Genomic DNA, 15,600 nt, shown 5'->3' on the forward strand with positions numbered 1-15,600 from the left:
AAGGGACTCATTAAAGATAGAAGTGAACAAACCAGCGAGCTGATCAACGCAGGACCTCAGAATACGGCCGGTTATCCCATCAGGTCCGGCTGCCTTCCTGACGTTCACTTTCTTTAGCGCCCTCCGAACCTCATCCTCTGACACGGTGATTACAGGATCATCGCTGCTCTGCCTGCTGCTTCCTGACGCGCTGGTCGGAAGAGACGCTCCGCCGCCGTTGCAATCGAAGCGGTTGTAGAAGGTGTTTAACTCGTCGGCCAGCAACGGATCTGCTCTCACCTCCGCGGAGGATTTGTTTCCGAAGGCACAGATGGTCCTCAGTCCCTGCCACATCCGTCGAGAGTCATTGAGCTGGAAATGAGACTCAATTCTCTCTCTGTATCTGTGTTTGGCGGCTCTTACTGCGCGTCGGAGAGCATAGCATGATGCTTTGTACTCGCTCATATTCCCGGTCAGAAGAGCCTCATTGTAAGCGGCAGTGCGTGTGTTAACCGCAACACGGATTGTTCTGTCCACCCACGGTTTCTGATTGGAGAATGTCCTTATCGTTATTGTTTCTGTAGCTTGCTCGGTTAGCGTGTTTACAAAGCTTAATGCTACATCCGGGAACTCGCTGACGTCAAAAGAACTCGCCCGGAACATGTCCCAGTCGACATCATCAAGAGCCAACTGTAGCATAGCCTCTGAGTGGGAGGACCAGCTACTCTCTGCACCGGAGGATCCTGAACGAGCCTTTGTTTATATTCCGGTGTGAGGAAAATAGTGGCATGGTCCGATTTGCCAAAAGCCGGTAGTGAGCGGGCTTTGTAGGCATTCTTGAACTGAGTGTAGCAGTGATCCAGTGTATTTGGTCCTCTAGTTGGACAGGATACATGTTGATGAAAGTTCGGCATGACCTGCCTGAGGTTGGCTTTGTTAAAGTCCCCCGCGATGATAAAGGCAGCGTCAGGATGTTTGTTAATGCAACCGCTGAGCACATCGTGAAGCTTAGACAAAGCCAAGCCGGTGTCAGCCTGTGGTGGAATGTACACAGCAGTAACAATGATCGATGAAAACTCCCGGGGCAGATAATGGGCGGCAAATAAATGGAAAGATGTTCCAGATGAGGCGAGCAGGAACGCGACAGAATGGAGATATTCCTGGGATCACACCATTTCTTGTTAATCATGAAACACACTCCTCCACCCCTGGATTTACTGGCCTCTGCTGTTCTGTCCGTCCGAAAAACAGAGAAGTTATCACTTGGCATTACAGCAGTGTCCGGGACCGAGGACGAAAGCCACGTTTCAGACAAACAAAGGATGTTACAGTCCCTTAGGTCCCGTTGGAAACTAATCCTGGCTCTAAGATCGTCCATCTTATTCTCCAAGGATTGGACATTTGTGAGCAGAATGCTCGGAAGAGGAGGACTGTGAGCCCTTTTCCTGAGTCTATCTCGAATCCCAGCGTGTTTCCCGCGGTGTTTCTTGATCCTTCGCCTCGGGGGGTTATTGTTTATCTCCGTGTTCCGAAGAATCTCCAGAGGCCATGCTGGATTCGTGGCTAAAGTGTCCTGGAACAGGTTAGTGTAGCGGTTTCCAATGTCCAAAAGTGTTTCTTTGTTATAGGTGATCAGTGCCGACGTGTGATGTGTAAAAAGAGAAAGTAAAACTAAGTAAAAAAGTAAATAAAAACACAATCTTAGCGGAGCGACCTGGATGGCGTCCGAACACCGCGGCGCCATCTTGAATCACATGTAGTTGAAAAAACATGAATATTCCAAGTTGAAATGTTACCGAATCCCAGGAATGACCTACAACACATTAGCGAGAGAAACCCACTCAGAGCGAAAGGAGAGTAACAAAAACCACCAGCAACCCAGACCAGCTCACACAACTTCTGTCACAGTGTTTAATGTGATAAATTGACAAAAGTCATCCAGTCGTTACACAATCCCCAAGTCTAAATAATTCCCCACTATGTCAAAAAAATATGAGTCTGAATATGTAGTATTCATATATGCCCAGAACAAGTAGTGCATCCATGCATCCAAGTGCAGCAAAAAAGAGAGAAATACTGCAATTTAAGTAAATACATTACAATTATGTAGTTATAAATACTTTAAATCTTAATTGATAGGATATAATTATTGTATTTGTGTTTCTTTACATTCTTCATCTATGAGAATGAGATTTAGGTCTATCTCTGAAGAATTTCCTTTTTTCTTTTTCTTATGATTGTAGGGTAAAATATAACATGTTCTTGACAAGTTTCATTAAAACACCTATGGGCACAAGTAATATTGCATTAAGAAATCTGCTTTTTTTTTTTTTTGTCCATGTCCAGGGCACATAGTTCATGTCAAACACCCTCCCACAAGAATTTTGCTGATCCTATGTTTAAATGTCATTTGGAAAGTGGAACACATAATCCTTATATCACCCTGTTGCACTGAGACACTTCAGCAAAAAAACCTCATATAGAAGCAAAACCAGAGAGCGGCAGAATACAAAGAGATTTCATAAGTATAAACTGAGCGCAAGAGCAGAAATATATTTACTTATTTAAACAACAAGAAATTGCTATTTATTCGAGCCTGAAATAGAGAGCGAGAAGGGACTAAAATACATTTCTCTTAATTTTGACGACACCAAAACAATAACTAGTGTGTGACTGTGTTAGCGGTCGGAGGTGACAGTATCTGCTGTTCACACTACAGAATATTAAATGCTGAGGAAGAGGAGAGGTGAGACTCATGGGATTAAATGCATTTGCGGGGGCAATCTAATCCTGAGCCGTTACTACCACCAACAAACCCAAGCGCTGTTTTTTTTTTTTTTTGGTTGGGGGGGGGGGGCTAAAAACAACAGCACAAGATTGTCTTTCTATTCTAGGGTGTACTCAATTCCCTGTGATGTTAGCAATTGCTTTCTCGCTTTTTACCCACTGCTGAGTCCTGAACTGGGTCCCCCCAGGTAACAAAGGAGTGGAAAACCGACGATCTGTTGCCTTTTCCTCCAGCAGTGATACGTACAAATAGTGCTTCCCTGGTGATAGAAAGGAAATGTATTAACTCTCTTCCAGGAGAGAAAAAAACATGACAGAGTCTTAGTAGAGTATGAAGCTTTTACCTCTCTGCACTATGAAGGAGAGAACAGGGACAGATAACACTGTTTACATACTTTAGTGTGCTCAACTGAGCTTTCCTGGTAAATACAAAACACTGGCATGGAGTCAGTGCTATTTTAGTATGACTGATAAACTCTTATAGTCTTTATTAATATAAGCTTCTGCTTGTTAGCATTAGTTAACCTATACTAACAATGAAAAAGGATCAAAGTTAATGTTCAATTCAACGTGCTATTATTAAAAACAAATGATTTATCTCTTAATATTGGACCTGAGCTAACATGCAATGACAATAAACAGCATTATTTTTATTAACTAACAATAACAAAGATTAACAAATAAGCTACTGTAACAAATGTAATACTCCATTGTTAGTTAAGTTAATATACCAATATACATATTATATGCCAATAAAATATTTTGAATATTGTAACTTTTTTTTATTATCAAAACATTTTATGGTTTTAGTTTTAATTAACAATAATAATCACTGTACATGCACAGCTAAAAAAAAAAACGAGATTGAGTACTGATTTTCTACAGCAAAATATCATGTTTAATTCCAGGTGTTGCATGTAATTTTTCTTTGTTATCAATTGTGAAATTTAAATAAGTATTTAAGTATTAAGTGTGTTTGTAATTTCCGAGTGAAAATTGTTTCTACGCCAAAAAAAATTTTTCTTCTTCCAATCCATTCTTGCATTAAAGTGAAGGTAATTTCAGTAGTTAACTTCAAATATCTGTGTTTTTATAAAGGTGGCTTGTTTAATTAACTTGAAAGAGAAACTCTCTTGCTAATGCCTGTTATAGCGCCCCTTGTGGCAGAGACCAGTCAAATCCAACTTATGTAAACTTTCACACACCTGTTTTGGACATTACTGTTGATTTGACACTGTTTTGTTGGATGCTCTGATAATGAAGATGAGGATGAAGATGTGTAGGGAACATAACCCCTTGGAGCCTTATGGCACAGGTGTGTTTAACCATCGAGTGTCACCATGTGACATGAAAGAGCACAAACAGGATCTGGTTCATCACCAGGATAGATCACCATCTTGATCCAACTCAAATGTTAACCCTGTAAAGCCTGACATATAAAATTATATCAATAATGGTTAAAAAAAAAGACAAGATCTTTAAAAGTTTTTCCAAGCCTGATGTATCATATTTAATAATTAAAATTTAACATGATGTTTCTTAAAAAAATAAATATATATATATATATATATATATAATTAGAATAATAAAATAAATACATAAATTAGAAGAAATAATTTTCTACACTTATTTAATTTTTTGGTCTATAATCACCACTTAAATTTGTTTCTTTAACTGTCCCTTCTTCTCTTCCTTCTATTTTCCCTCTCATTTTGCTCTTGCATGTTCCTTCAGGGTCAAATATCAACTGCTTCAGCTGCATAGAAACACATAAATGTGTTTTGAAAAGAACAATTAACATGTCCTCAACATGCCACTCAATACCAATTTAATCAAGCACCATAATTTATTTGATAATAGCATATCAAAGCCCTGAATTAAAAGAGAGTTATCAAAATTAATTGTTGTTTACAGAATTAAATAACACATTTACTTGAACTTGAGCAAGTTTTTTTTAAATTGTATATTAATTAGGGAAGAAGTGAAATGCTTGTGTGATTAAGTGTGCAGTGGTTTAATTTTTTTCAGTGCTACCAGTGTGAGAGAGTTATGATCTCTTCAACTTTTGGCTGAAGTTTGAAGGAAAGATTTTTTGGCCGCAGTCATATCCGTCTCGACAGGACAGAAGATCTTTCGACTGCAAAAACGTCACAGCAAAATAAACTTCCTTTGCTGGGCCCCCACTCCTCCTTTTTAATTTATTTCTACGATTTTGGCAGCGTGCATAGCTTAGTTGCGCCATCCATCCTTGTCTGTCCCTCTCTCTCTCTGCGTTTCTCTAAAGTTTATTTCCTTCTTGCCACTCTACCCTCCTTCTCCCTTCAACCTCCATCTCATTCATCTCTGTGTTACACACTCTGTCACTGTAATAGGAAACATTTCTCTCTATCCCTGGTAAACACTTTTAGATTTACACAAAAAGACTCCAGAGCAACACCAGCATGCAACATAAATGCCTTGTGCTCGGTATATTGTACAAGGTGCAGTGGCTAGCAACAGGTTGAGCCAGCGCTCGTAGGTGATAGGTTTAAGTCTGGCAAATCAGTTCAATCTAGACAGTTAATATCTATGAAATGGACATTCAAGTACAGCTCCTACTAGATTCAGATATACTACAAGTCAAAAGTTTGAAATTGGTCATATTTTTAATGTTTTTGAAAGTCTCTTGCTCAGCAAGGCTGTATTTATTTGATCACAAATTACAGTATAAACAGTAACATTATCAAATAGTATTACCATTTAAAATAGCTCAGCATCATTACTCCAGTCTTCAGTGTCACATGATTCTTCAGAAATCATTCTAATATTCAGATTTGGTGCTCAAGAAGCATTTGTTATTATCAATGTTGAAAACAGTTAATATTTTTATGGAAAGGTGACACTTTTAACGCTTTCTTTCTTTAAGATTCTTCACTGAACTGAAAGTTTTAAAAAACTATTTATTTTGATACAGAAATCTTTTGTAACATTGTAAATGTCTATACTGTCATGTTCCCAAACATAGGGAATAGACATGCATTAGTCATTGGCCCTTTCCCAAATTACACCCCCTCAGCCCATCCAGCCTGTCTGACGTATGACGTTCCTACTTTTTTCTTTCTATAGCCATTTGAACACCTTTGTAGATAAAATTCAGTTCAGTAGTTTTGGTGAAGATCCAAACAGCCATAGCATTCCAACACCCACACAAGTCTCTCTTAGCCTTTACCTAAGCTATGAGATGTTATCTTCTACCTGTCTAACACAAATGGATGTGCTTGTCCCCCACTAGAAGGTGAGGACTGGACCACCAAGGCTGTGTTGATAGGGGGGTTTATACATGTCATCTGTTCAGGCAGGTATCCATGTGGTTGTAGTTCAGCACGCCAGCCCCTATGCCACATTTCAGATGCAGGTGTCTTCTGCCATCTATGCCTAGAGACACAAATACCTCAACACACTGCACTCGTGAGTTTCTGTGCACACGAATAATCATCTAAACCTGATAAACATTTACACGGACTGTAGGCTATCTGTTTGCTTCCTTCTCACGTTAACCATTGTCTCTCAGTGTGCATGTGAGTCGCAGAGGGCGTTTACTGTAATGTAACTGTAGCGGTTTGTGGTTGTCAGGGTGGCTGAGGAGGCCATTGTGGCGTTTGCTAAACAGACTTTGGTTTTCTTCACTCAACAACACATTTATGCCCACATATCTTCTCTCAGTCAGCAACATGAGAGCGGTTTAAAGAGCTTTAGTGTTTTTAATAGGTGTCCTTGATGTTACCATGGATCTAATACTGCTCCTAATCACTTGGATTTATTAAACGGTAACCACACACTAGAGTGCCTATGGTCGACAGTCTGAGCTTTTAACCTAAAGATAGAAAATTGAAAGCGTTTTGGACAATTGTGTTTCTTATAGAGGTTTTCGTGATGATGGAAAATGTAAAATAGTGGTTTCCAGACCTTGTTGTTATTGTTAGCTCAAACTAAAACTATTAAAACTGTTTTTTGTTAATGGAAATAAAGATAATAAAGAAAGAAATATTAGGTGAAAAACTTAAAAACAAAAAGCAAAAAGTAATGTTACATTAGCAACTGAAATAAAATAAGCTGAAGTATTAAAAGTAAAAAAAAACTATTAAAGTAGTATAAAAGCACATCAAAATTACTAAAACTAAACATATTTAATAAATGAAAGTTAATATTAATAAATCAAAAGAACATATATATTAATAAATACTATAATAGAAAATGATACTAATCACACTTTCAATAAAATCAATTATCTTTTTCTATCATTTTCATAAGGCTTGGAAATCAGCATTTTATGATTCCATTCTATACACACTTTTCAGTCCAAAAGTTTTTTTTTTAAAGTTGGTTAGGTTTGAAAATATGAAACAATAACAATATTGTTAGTAGTTCACCCCAAAATGTTGTCATCATTTACTCACCCTCATGTTGTTTCAAACCTATATAAGTTTCGTTCTAATGTTGAACACATAAGAAGATATTCTGAAGAATTTTGAAGAACCAAATAGTTGTTGGTCCCCATTGAAATCATCAACTGTTTGATTACCAGCATTCTTCAAAATAGCTTCTTTTAGGTTCAACATAAGAAAGAAACTCATACAGATTTGGAACGATACCAGAGTAAATGATGACACATTTCTTTGGGTGAACTATCATTTTAATGAACTATAATCTGCAAATCTTTGTGAATTTGAGGGGAACTGATTTCATACATTCATGAAAAATTATAGATAGACAGGCAGACAGACAGACATAGATTTGATTGATTGATTGATTGATTGATTGATTGATTTCATAGTAAATACATCAACGGAGGAAAGAAAACTACACTTGCTGAACCATATATTGGGGTCTTTAAAGTATACTTAGAAAAATGTTGACTCAGTGAAACACAAATGTACATCAATACACATTAGAATCAGTACAAGTGCCTCCCTGCAGATCTGGGAACAGCTCTCGAGAGCCCCTCCACCCCATGGGCAGCGTGACTCAGCAAATAGGCCAGTCAGCACGGCTGCCAGTCAGTCACTAGGTCAGCAGGCCAGCCAGCCAACCAGCCAGCAGGATGTCTATATATACTGTGCAGAGCAAGCGTGTTGAGTCTGATAAATATTTGAAGAGCGTAGTCATTAGCCTAGATTATTTAGCTTAAACGCTGGCTTCCATCCACTACAATCAGAAGTCATTACCTCACAATGAGCAGGAGGAACATTCGAAGTTATGAGCCAACACCTGCCAATCAAACAGGGAGGAATAGGCCGTGCCTGATGCCAGTGGAGGGAGGAAAGAACAGCAGTGCACACTCAGGGAAACGCTGTTAGAAAAGAAAGCTGTAAGGTTTATGAAGGCATACAGCAAGACGAGAGAAAGATATTCCTCCCAGCCACCCTGAAACAGTCTGCTCTCTACTGGGCCCCTCGACCCGCTTGGAGGATCGCCAGAACACATACATACAAACACAATGTCAAACCCACAGCACAACCAGAATTTCTAAAAAACATACACAAAAGCTTATTCAAGCACAGAAAGGCATATAGGCACACACTCAAACTCTAAACTAGTAAACTCACTTATCACTTATCATCTGCCTGTTGGGTGTATAACCAGAAGTAACTGTTAAACAGTATAATTTTATAATATAATTTTATAATTTTCATTCGATCTTCACAGTTTGTACAGCTCAGTAATTGTGAAACTTTTACATCATCATTCAGGTTTTTCACCTTGCAAATATGTTGCCAATAATAACAGATGTCAAAAGGTCAGTGATATTTGGCAGGCAAAATGATCAATTTTTATTGTAAATAGCATAGCGATGTATAAAGCACCGCTCATACAGAACTTGCTCTCAAACCAAGCAGCTTTCTGTTGGTCAGCGCAGTGAATCCTACACAAAATTTGTGTGCCCTTGAGTGAAATTTCACATCACAGATTCCTATTAAAATGACTTGAATTCACTCGTGGAAATTTGCCAAAATACGGTAAATGTGTGTAAAGTCTTAAAGGTATAGCAGCAAACAGTGTGTTTAATTGGGAAAACTGTCATGTAATATTAAATGAATGTTTTTGGTGCAATAAGCTTTATCTAATATTATCAAATGACACTAGGGGGAATTTTTTTTGTGTGTTTTTTTTAATCTATGCTGTAAAAAACAAGCTCCACAAATGCAGATAGTGATTATGACTTTCCTTTTCCTTTCTCTTCCGCCCATCTCTCTCTCTTGCAGGTCTCTGTCCCCTTGATAAAGAGCGGTTTGAATATCAATGAGGTTTATTCTCTCCCGGGTCTGTAGCCAGCTGTTATAAGAGTGAGCGCCATTCTGCTGCTATTTTGAGGCAAGATACATAATTAAAAAATCTATACCTTCTGACGAAACCTTTTTTACTATACACAACCATATTGACCTCGTTAAAGCACATCCTGGATCACTTATACGCAAACACACAAATACTGCTAAACACCAATAACCCTTTTCCGTGCTTATTTTCTAATACTTTTAAATCCATTTATGTTAAAAGCAATAATCAGACAAAAATGGGAAGAACAACTTTTTGTAAATCTGTGAACTCTTTGTCTTGTGCGTTTGAGATGGGGAGAAGCACCCCTGCAGTTATCGCTGGCACTTGAAGCTCGGACAAGACATGGAGATCTCTGTATGCAAATAAGATGTAAACAGACCATCAGGGAGCCATCTGTGTGGCTGGAGCTCCCCGTGGGGGCGGGGCCTCTGTAGCCAGGGAGACGGGCTAAAGTTCACAGCATCGGTTAGGGTCACGTGTAGACCTCTACGGATGTAAACAGATGTGTTACAACCTCAGTCTTTGGCCGTTTAAGAGCCACACTGACATGGCCGTGAATTAGTGTTCGTTTAGTGCTTACAAACGAGTCGACTGTCTACTTTGCTCTTCACACACACAATGGGGAGAGCTTGGCCAGGCCCTTGTAATTAACTATCCTAAACGAGGAAGGAAAGTGAGGTTGAAGGTTAATATCTACAATCTTTGTGTGGGTACAACATGCTGTTCCATGAGCGCTGATAGGTTGACCACCCGTTCTGGCATGAGTGGTACTGCACTTAATAGACAAGTTTAAAGCTGAGTAACTTTAAAGACAACCTGAAATGGCATCTGAGAGTCATTTAACGTCTGTAAGGATTTGTATCTGAACATTTAGTGGGAAATAATGTAGGGTGGGCTTGGATCTGCAATTTATTGATTGTTTGATTGAAAAATGGGTGTTCAGTACCAGAATGAAGTCATGTTGACTTGAAAATAGCACGGCAATTCACAAAGCATTTAACTTCTGTGATATGAATTTTTGACTAAGATGGAATACTCAGTGAGGAATAATTTAAGAACATTAAAATAAATAATATATATATGAATTACATATAGAAGTAAACATTATATATTATATATATGAATTGTATAGATGAATTCCTAATAGCATTTAATGTAAATAAATTATATCTTTATAACAGTATAGCAAACTACTTACATAAGATACATATAAATATTAGTTTGCACTCTATATCTCCCAATAATATATGTAGACAAGTTTATCCAGTGAGAAATAATTTATCATTTATCAAAGTTTTTTTGATCATCAAAAAGAGTTTTGTTGCAGAATAGCTTACAGGAGAAGCTTTTGTTGAATGTTGAAAAATAGGACAAGGAACACAATTATGAAGAAAATTTAATATAGTCTTTAGTTTTTAATCTGGACAACGGAGCTACAGAGGTCCAGCAGTCAAGTGGAAATGTATTCATAAAGCACATTTAAAAGCAACAGAAGTTGACCCAAAGTGCACAATTCAGCTATTAGAACAAATTCTCAAATAAAAAAAAGAAGTAAAGACAAAATAAAATTCTGGAAAGCATTTGTAAGTGGTTTCGTGCTCAACCTGTTGATCTGTATCATTAGGTCAGAAGTCTTTTTAGGGGAACAGTTTGTGTCTCTGCATGTACATGTGTGAGCCGTGGAAGTTTTTGCTGGTAGTACTGGAGCTTGTTTTCGAAACGCACAAGAATAGTGTTCCAGCAGCACACCCTCTCATGGAGGGAACAAGCTAAAAATATCACATACACACACTTACAAGAAAGGCAAGACACTCTCTCTCTTTTACACATGCAGAGAGTTCTTTGCCCCATTTTCAACTACTTAGTGTTGCCACAATTGCCCTCTTAGCACCGAATAAGTAATAATGAGTGTCATTATTTATTAAAATCATTAGTTCTAGTAAAGTAGTAATAGTATACAGTTCTTTTACCCTAACCTTCACATATAGTTTTTCTCCCCGTTTGAATTAAGCACAGCACCTTGACTCAACCTTGCCTGAGGCTTTATACCTACCTAACCCATTTCATTAGTGGGTTAGAATTTAAAGGCTGTATGGAACACTGTATCAAGTTAATTGATTAATTGACTTTTTCACTTGATTTTCTATCAAGGTGCACCCTAGCTTTCATATGATTATTGCATCAGTAATAAATGAAGAATTAGTTCATCCAGAAAAGGAAAATCGTGTCTTCATTTTTTCCAATCCCACCATTCTTCCCTCTGTGGAACACATAAAGTAATATTCTGCAGAATGCCTGAGCTGATCTTTGCTATATGATAAAAATGAACAATGATTTCCACTTTTGAGCACTAGGAAGGGAAAAAGCACCATAAATGTAGTGTGTATGAATGTTAATCTATATAAATATTTTTTTTTACAGGCATACATTATAGCTTCATTTGAGGAACCAACCAACCAACATGTTTGGTCTTAAATTATTTTTCGAATTCGCAACCTTCAGGTTACAAGTCTGACTCTCTAACCATTAGGCCACGACTGCCCCAAATTCTGAACGGCTCATGAAAAAAAAAAAAATGAAATACAGGTTTGGAGTGACAGAATAATGACAGAATTTTCATTTTATGGTACAAAAATGAAACTAATCTTTAATAATACTTTTTCAAAAAGAGCCTAAATGAAGTGTTTAAATTTCAGATTGTTATAGGTAATGATCCGAGCTGTGAACACAGAAGTTGTGTGCTCAAACTCAAGCAGTGTTGACCCAGGAACTGAGAAGTGCTATGATTTCAGCCCTATTCTGTCACCGTTCTTCCCTGGAGTGCGACACTTCCTCATGTTCCGCCCCAGGTTGTTCCAGAGGGTCTGTCCTGGCAATTAGTGTAACTGAAAGTCACTCTAAATGAGAATGTATGTGCTACAAAGCTGAGTGACTAAATGGATTGCCTGTTTAAAATCCGGACAGACCATAAGAGGTTTGAAATATCATGTTAACATTAAACTGTGCTTATAACGTTTTATGCTTTGTATCCATTTCTAAATACCAACCCAAGCTCATTGGAAAAAACATGTCTGTGGTGATATTTCCTCAAAATTATATTATGTTGCTTCCTGCACATTTTGTTACACTTTCAAAGTGGAATACCCAGTGAGGGGCGTTAAAAGCATCCAAAATGGATGAACATGAATCTGGCAAAATTTCATTCTGTTTGTTGTTGTACATATTGTGGCAGTTTAGAAATGAAATGAGCAGCACTAAAAGGTTAATTCTCGATCGCATTTGAAAATAACATACCACTACACAAAACCCTATACTAAACCTAACCGGTAATGTTAACAGAAAACAAATTCGCTGAAGCAACCAAGCCATTTTAAACTTGCTTCTATACCTGAGCACTCTGCATTGCAATTGCAGTGCTGTACCAGGTGAGCTACCAAGCAAGTTTACTACATCAGAAAAGCCATACATATGGAGTTGATTATATGAAAATGTATTAGTTTATGAATAGTATTGTGCAAGGAACCCTACAAAAATTATTTTTTAAAATCTTTTTTAAATGATAATCTAATCATTTGATAATCAATAAACTGTAATCATAATTTGCCTGAAACATATAGAGTGTTTTTGTCTTGAGTGACTTTATTTCAGTGCTTTTGCGAGCAAATGCAAATTTTCTCCATAAACGCAGAAGTTTTGGGAGCGAACAAAATTTTGTGAGCGCAAACAAAGATGTCGGGGGGGGGGGGGGGGGGGGGGGCAGCTAGAATGTGAAACTACTCATTTCAGCTACAGTGAATTGTATGTATATGAGTTCTGCAAAAATGTAGGTAGTGGTAGTACTATAGCATGAGATTCTGTACGTGTAACAAGCACAAGACGGAAGGTCAAAGGTTTGGAATATCTCAGAAGAGTCGTGGAATTGAGTTTGGAAAGCTGGTCTCGGATCAGTGCAATGTTCAAGAGGGGCTGGTACTTTTCCATGCATGATAAAATCACCTCATTGGCCCAAAGCTGTCATCAGAGATAAGGAGCGGTTCCTTACAGCTGGCCTACCTAAAGAGTCCCCTTTTCCCAAAATACACCAACACACACATACGGGACACATATAACACAACCTCATAATGCGCTCGAACCCATTACACTGTGCACACACACTCAGCTACACTCATAGAGCGACACACACACACAAACAGTGTTTACATCTAGACTATAGCCCCTCCCCTTGAGACCCATTCCACATTCCTTCACCAGACTCCCTGCATTCCTGTTCTGCCGAGGAGGGGGTCTGACCGACTTTCCCCCTCTCTCTCTCTTTCTCCTTTTTTCTATCCTTCTCTCTTGGCTTTTCTTTGTCTTGCCACTTTCTTCCTTCTCTCCCTTAGTGAGAAGTGTGTGAGACTGAGAAGTAGATGGGGAGGAGACAAACAACTGGTAAAACAGCAATGATCTGTGCCGACAGCTAGAGTTGTGTGATTGAATGTGTGTAATAAAGATGGCTGCAACAACTGTAAACAGGAAAAAAACACACAGGTTCTGTACCAAAACCTAGCAAGCTGCCTCAGTATCTATTGTCTGCATTGGCATCTGTGCTTGACCAATTAGAAATGCTCTAGGCTGACAAATGCTCTGCATTGGATATTTAACAAACTATTGATTTCAGTAGTGTTTGATGTTAGCATTTTGCTAAGCTAATCAGCATAAAATACACAGAAGAAATTACTATTTTCATAAATACATTAAATAAAACTGATTATAAGTGTGTTTATAATCAACATGAGCTCATCTCAGTGTATTATATGATTGCCTTCTCTGTTTTCATGTTGGAGGCAACTTTTTTGGTGTTGGAACGGAGTAACAGATTCAACGTGGAGCCACACACACACGCGCGCATGTTGTGAAAGACAAGAATAAGCGCCTGTAGCAGTATTGTCCCCACTGTTTTCAGTCTGCTTTTCCCATCTGAGCTGCAGCTAATTCCAATGAAGTGTCCTTCTCAAGGAAGCAGCGGTAGACTTTTCCCCTCCCTCTGTCCTCACACTCCCTGCTGCTCACCCAGTCTACAGCCTGATTGTGTGTTCAGCTCACTGACTCTTTTCTAGTGGCAGACCCGCTGTGTGTGTGTGTCATGAATCAGTCTCTCAAGATGGTTTTGTCTTCGGCTGCACATAACAATTCATCAGGAATACTTGGTGAAAATACACACAAGCACATACAATACCTGAGACACACTTTAAGATTATAATACCATTTTACATACTGCATTGTACAGTAGCATTACATTTTGTAGTGTAGAGTGCAATTATAAGTTATTTGTCAGTAGTCTAGTGTACATTTCTAGGTTAAATAGTTTGTTATATTTACTATTGTAATGTACACTGTTAAATTATAGTGGTGTATTTAGTTATGTACAATTGACCCTTCGCAAACAATTGTCGTTCCAAACCCGTAAGACCTTTGTTCATCTTCAGAACACAAATTAAGATATTGTTTATGAAATCTCTGATCCTTCATAGACAGTAAGTGTACTACCAAGACCATGGTCCAGAAACGTAGCAAGGACATCGTTAAAATAATCCATGTGACATCAGTGGTTCAACCGTAATTTTTTTGCTGTTTTGTGTCAGCATCATCACGCGCATACATTGTTTACGTTCAGATCAAAGCATGTGCATGTGTCGTGATGCTTTCCAAAATGACTCCAGGGTGACGCGGAGGAGATGAATTGCTGAATAAAGTCATTATTTTTGCTTTCTTTTGCTCACAAAAAGTATTCTCGTAGCTGCGAAAAATTACGGTTGAACCAATGTCACATGGATTATTTTAACGATGTCCTTGCTATGTTTCTGGACCTGGGAACATTTCAGTTATGTTGCTATCTATGCAGGGTCAGAGAGCTCTTGGATTTCATCAAAAATATCTTAATTTGTGTTCCGAAGATGAACAAAGGTCTTACGGGTTTGTAACGACATGAGGGTGAGTAATTAATGACAGAATTTTCATATTTGGGTGAACTATCCCTTTAATACTGCATTTATTTGATCAAAATACAGCAAAAAAGTGAAATATTATTACAATTTTAATAAAAATATATTATTCTATTTCAGTGTATTTTAAAATGTAATTAATTCCTGTGAGAAATGCTGAATTTTCAACAGCCAACTTTTCTGCCTTCAGTGTCACATGATCCTTAAGAAATCAAAAAAACAGTTGTGTTACGTAATAAATTTGAGGAAACCATGATGCATTTGGTTCAGGATTCTTTGATGTATAGAACTTTTTTTTTTTAAAAAGCATTTAACATTTGAAGTAGAAATTATTTTTGAAATTTTAAATGTCACTTTTGATTGATCTGAATAATAAAAATATTATTATATATTTTTTTTAAATCTTACTGACCAGCGTAGGCCATTTGTATGTGAGTCAATTTAGTCCAACATTAGGAACATGTAATTAACCTACGTTCACTTGAAAACACGAGACATAGTGCAACGAAACGGAAAAGAACACAAGGGTCTCAAG

The sequence above is a fragment of the Barbus barbus genome, assembly GCF_936440315.1.
Source record: "Barbus barbus genome assembly, chromosome: 8".
Classification (NCBI taxonomy): Eukaryota; Metazoa; Chordata; class Actinopteri; order Cypriniformes; family Cyprinidae; genus Barbus; species Barbus barbus.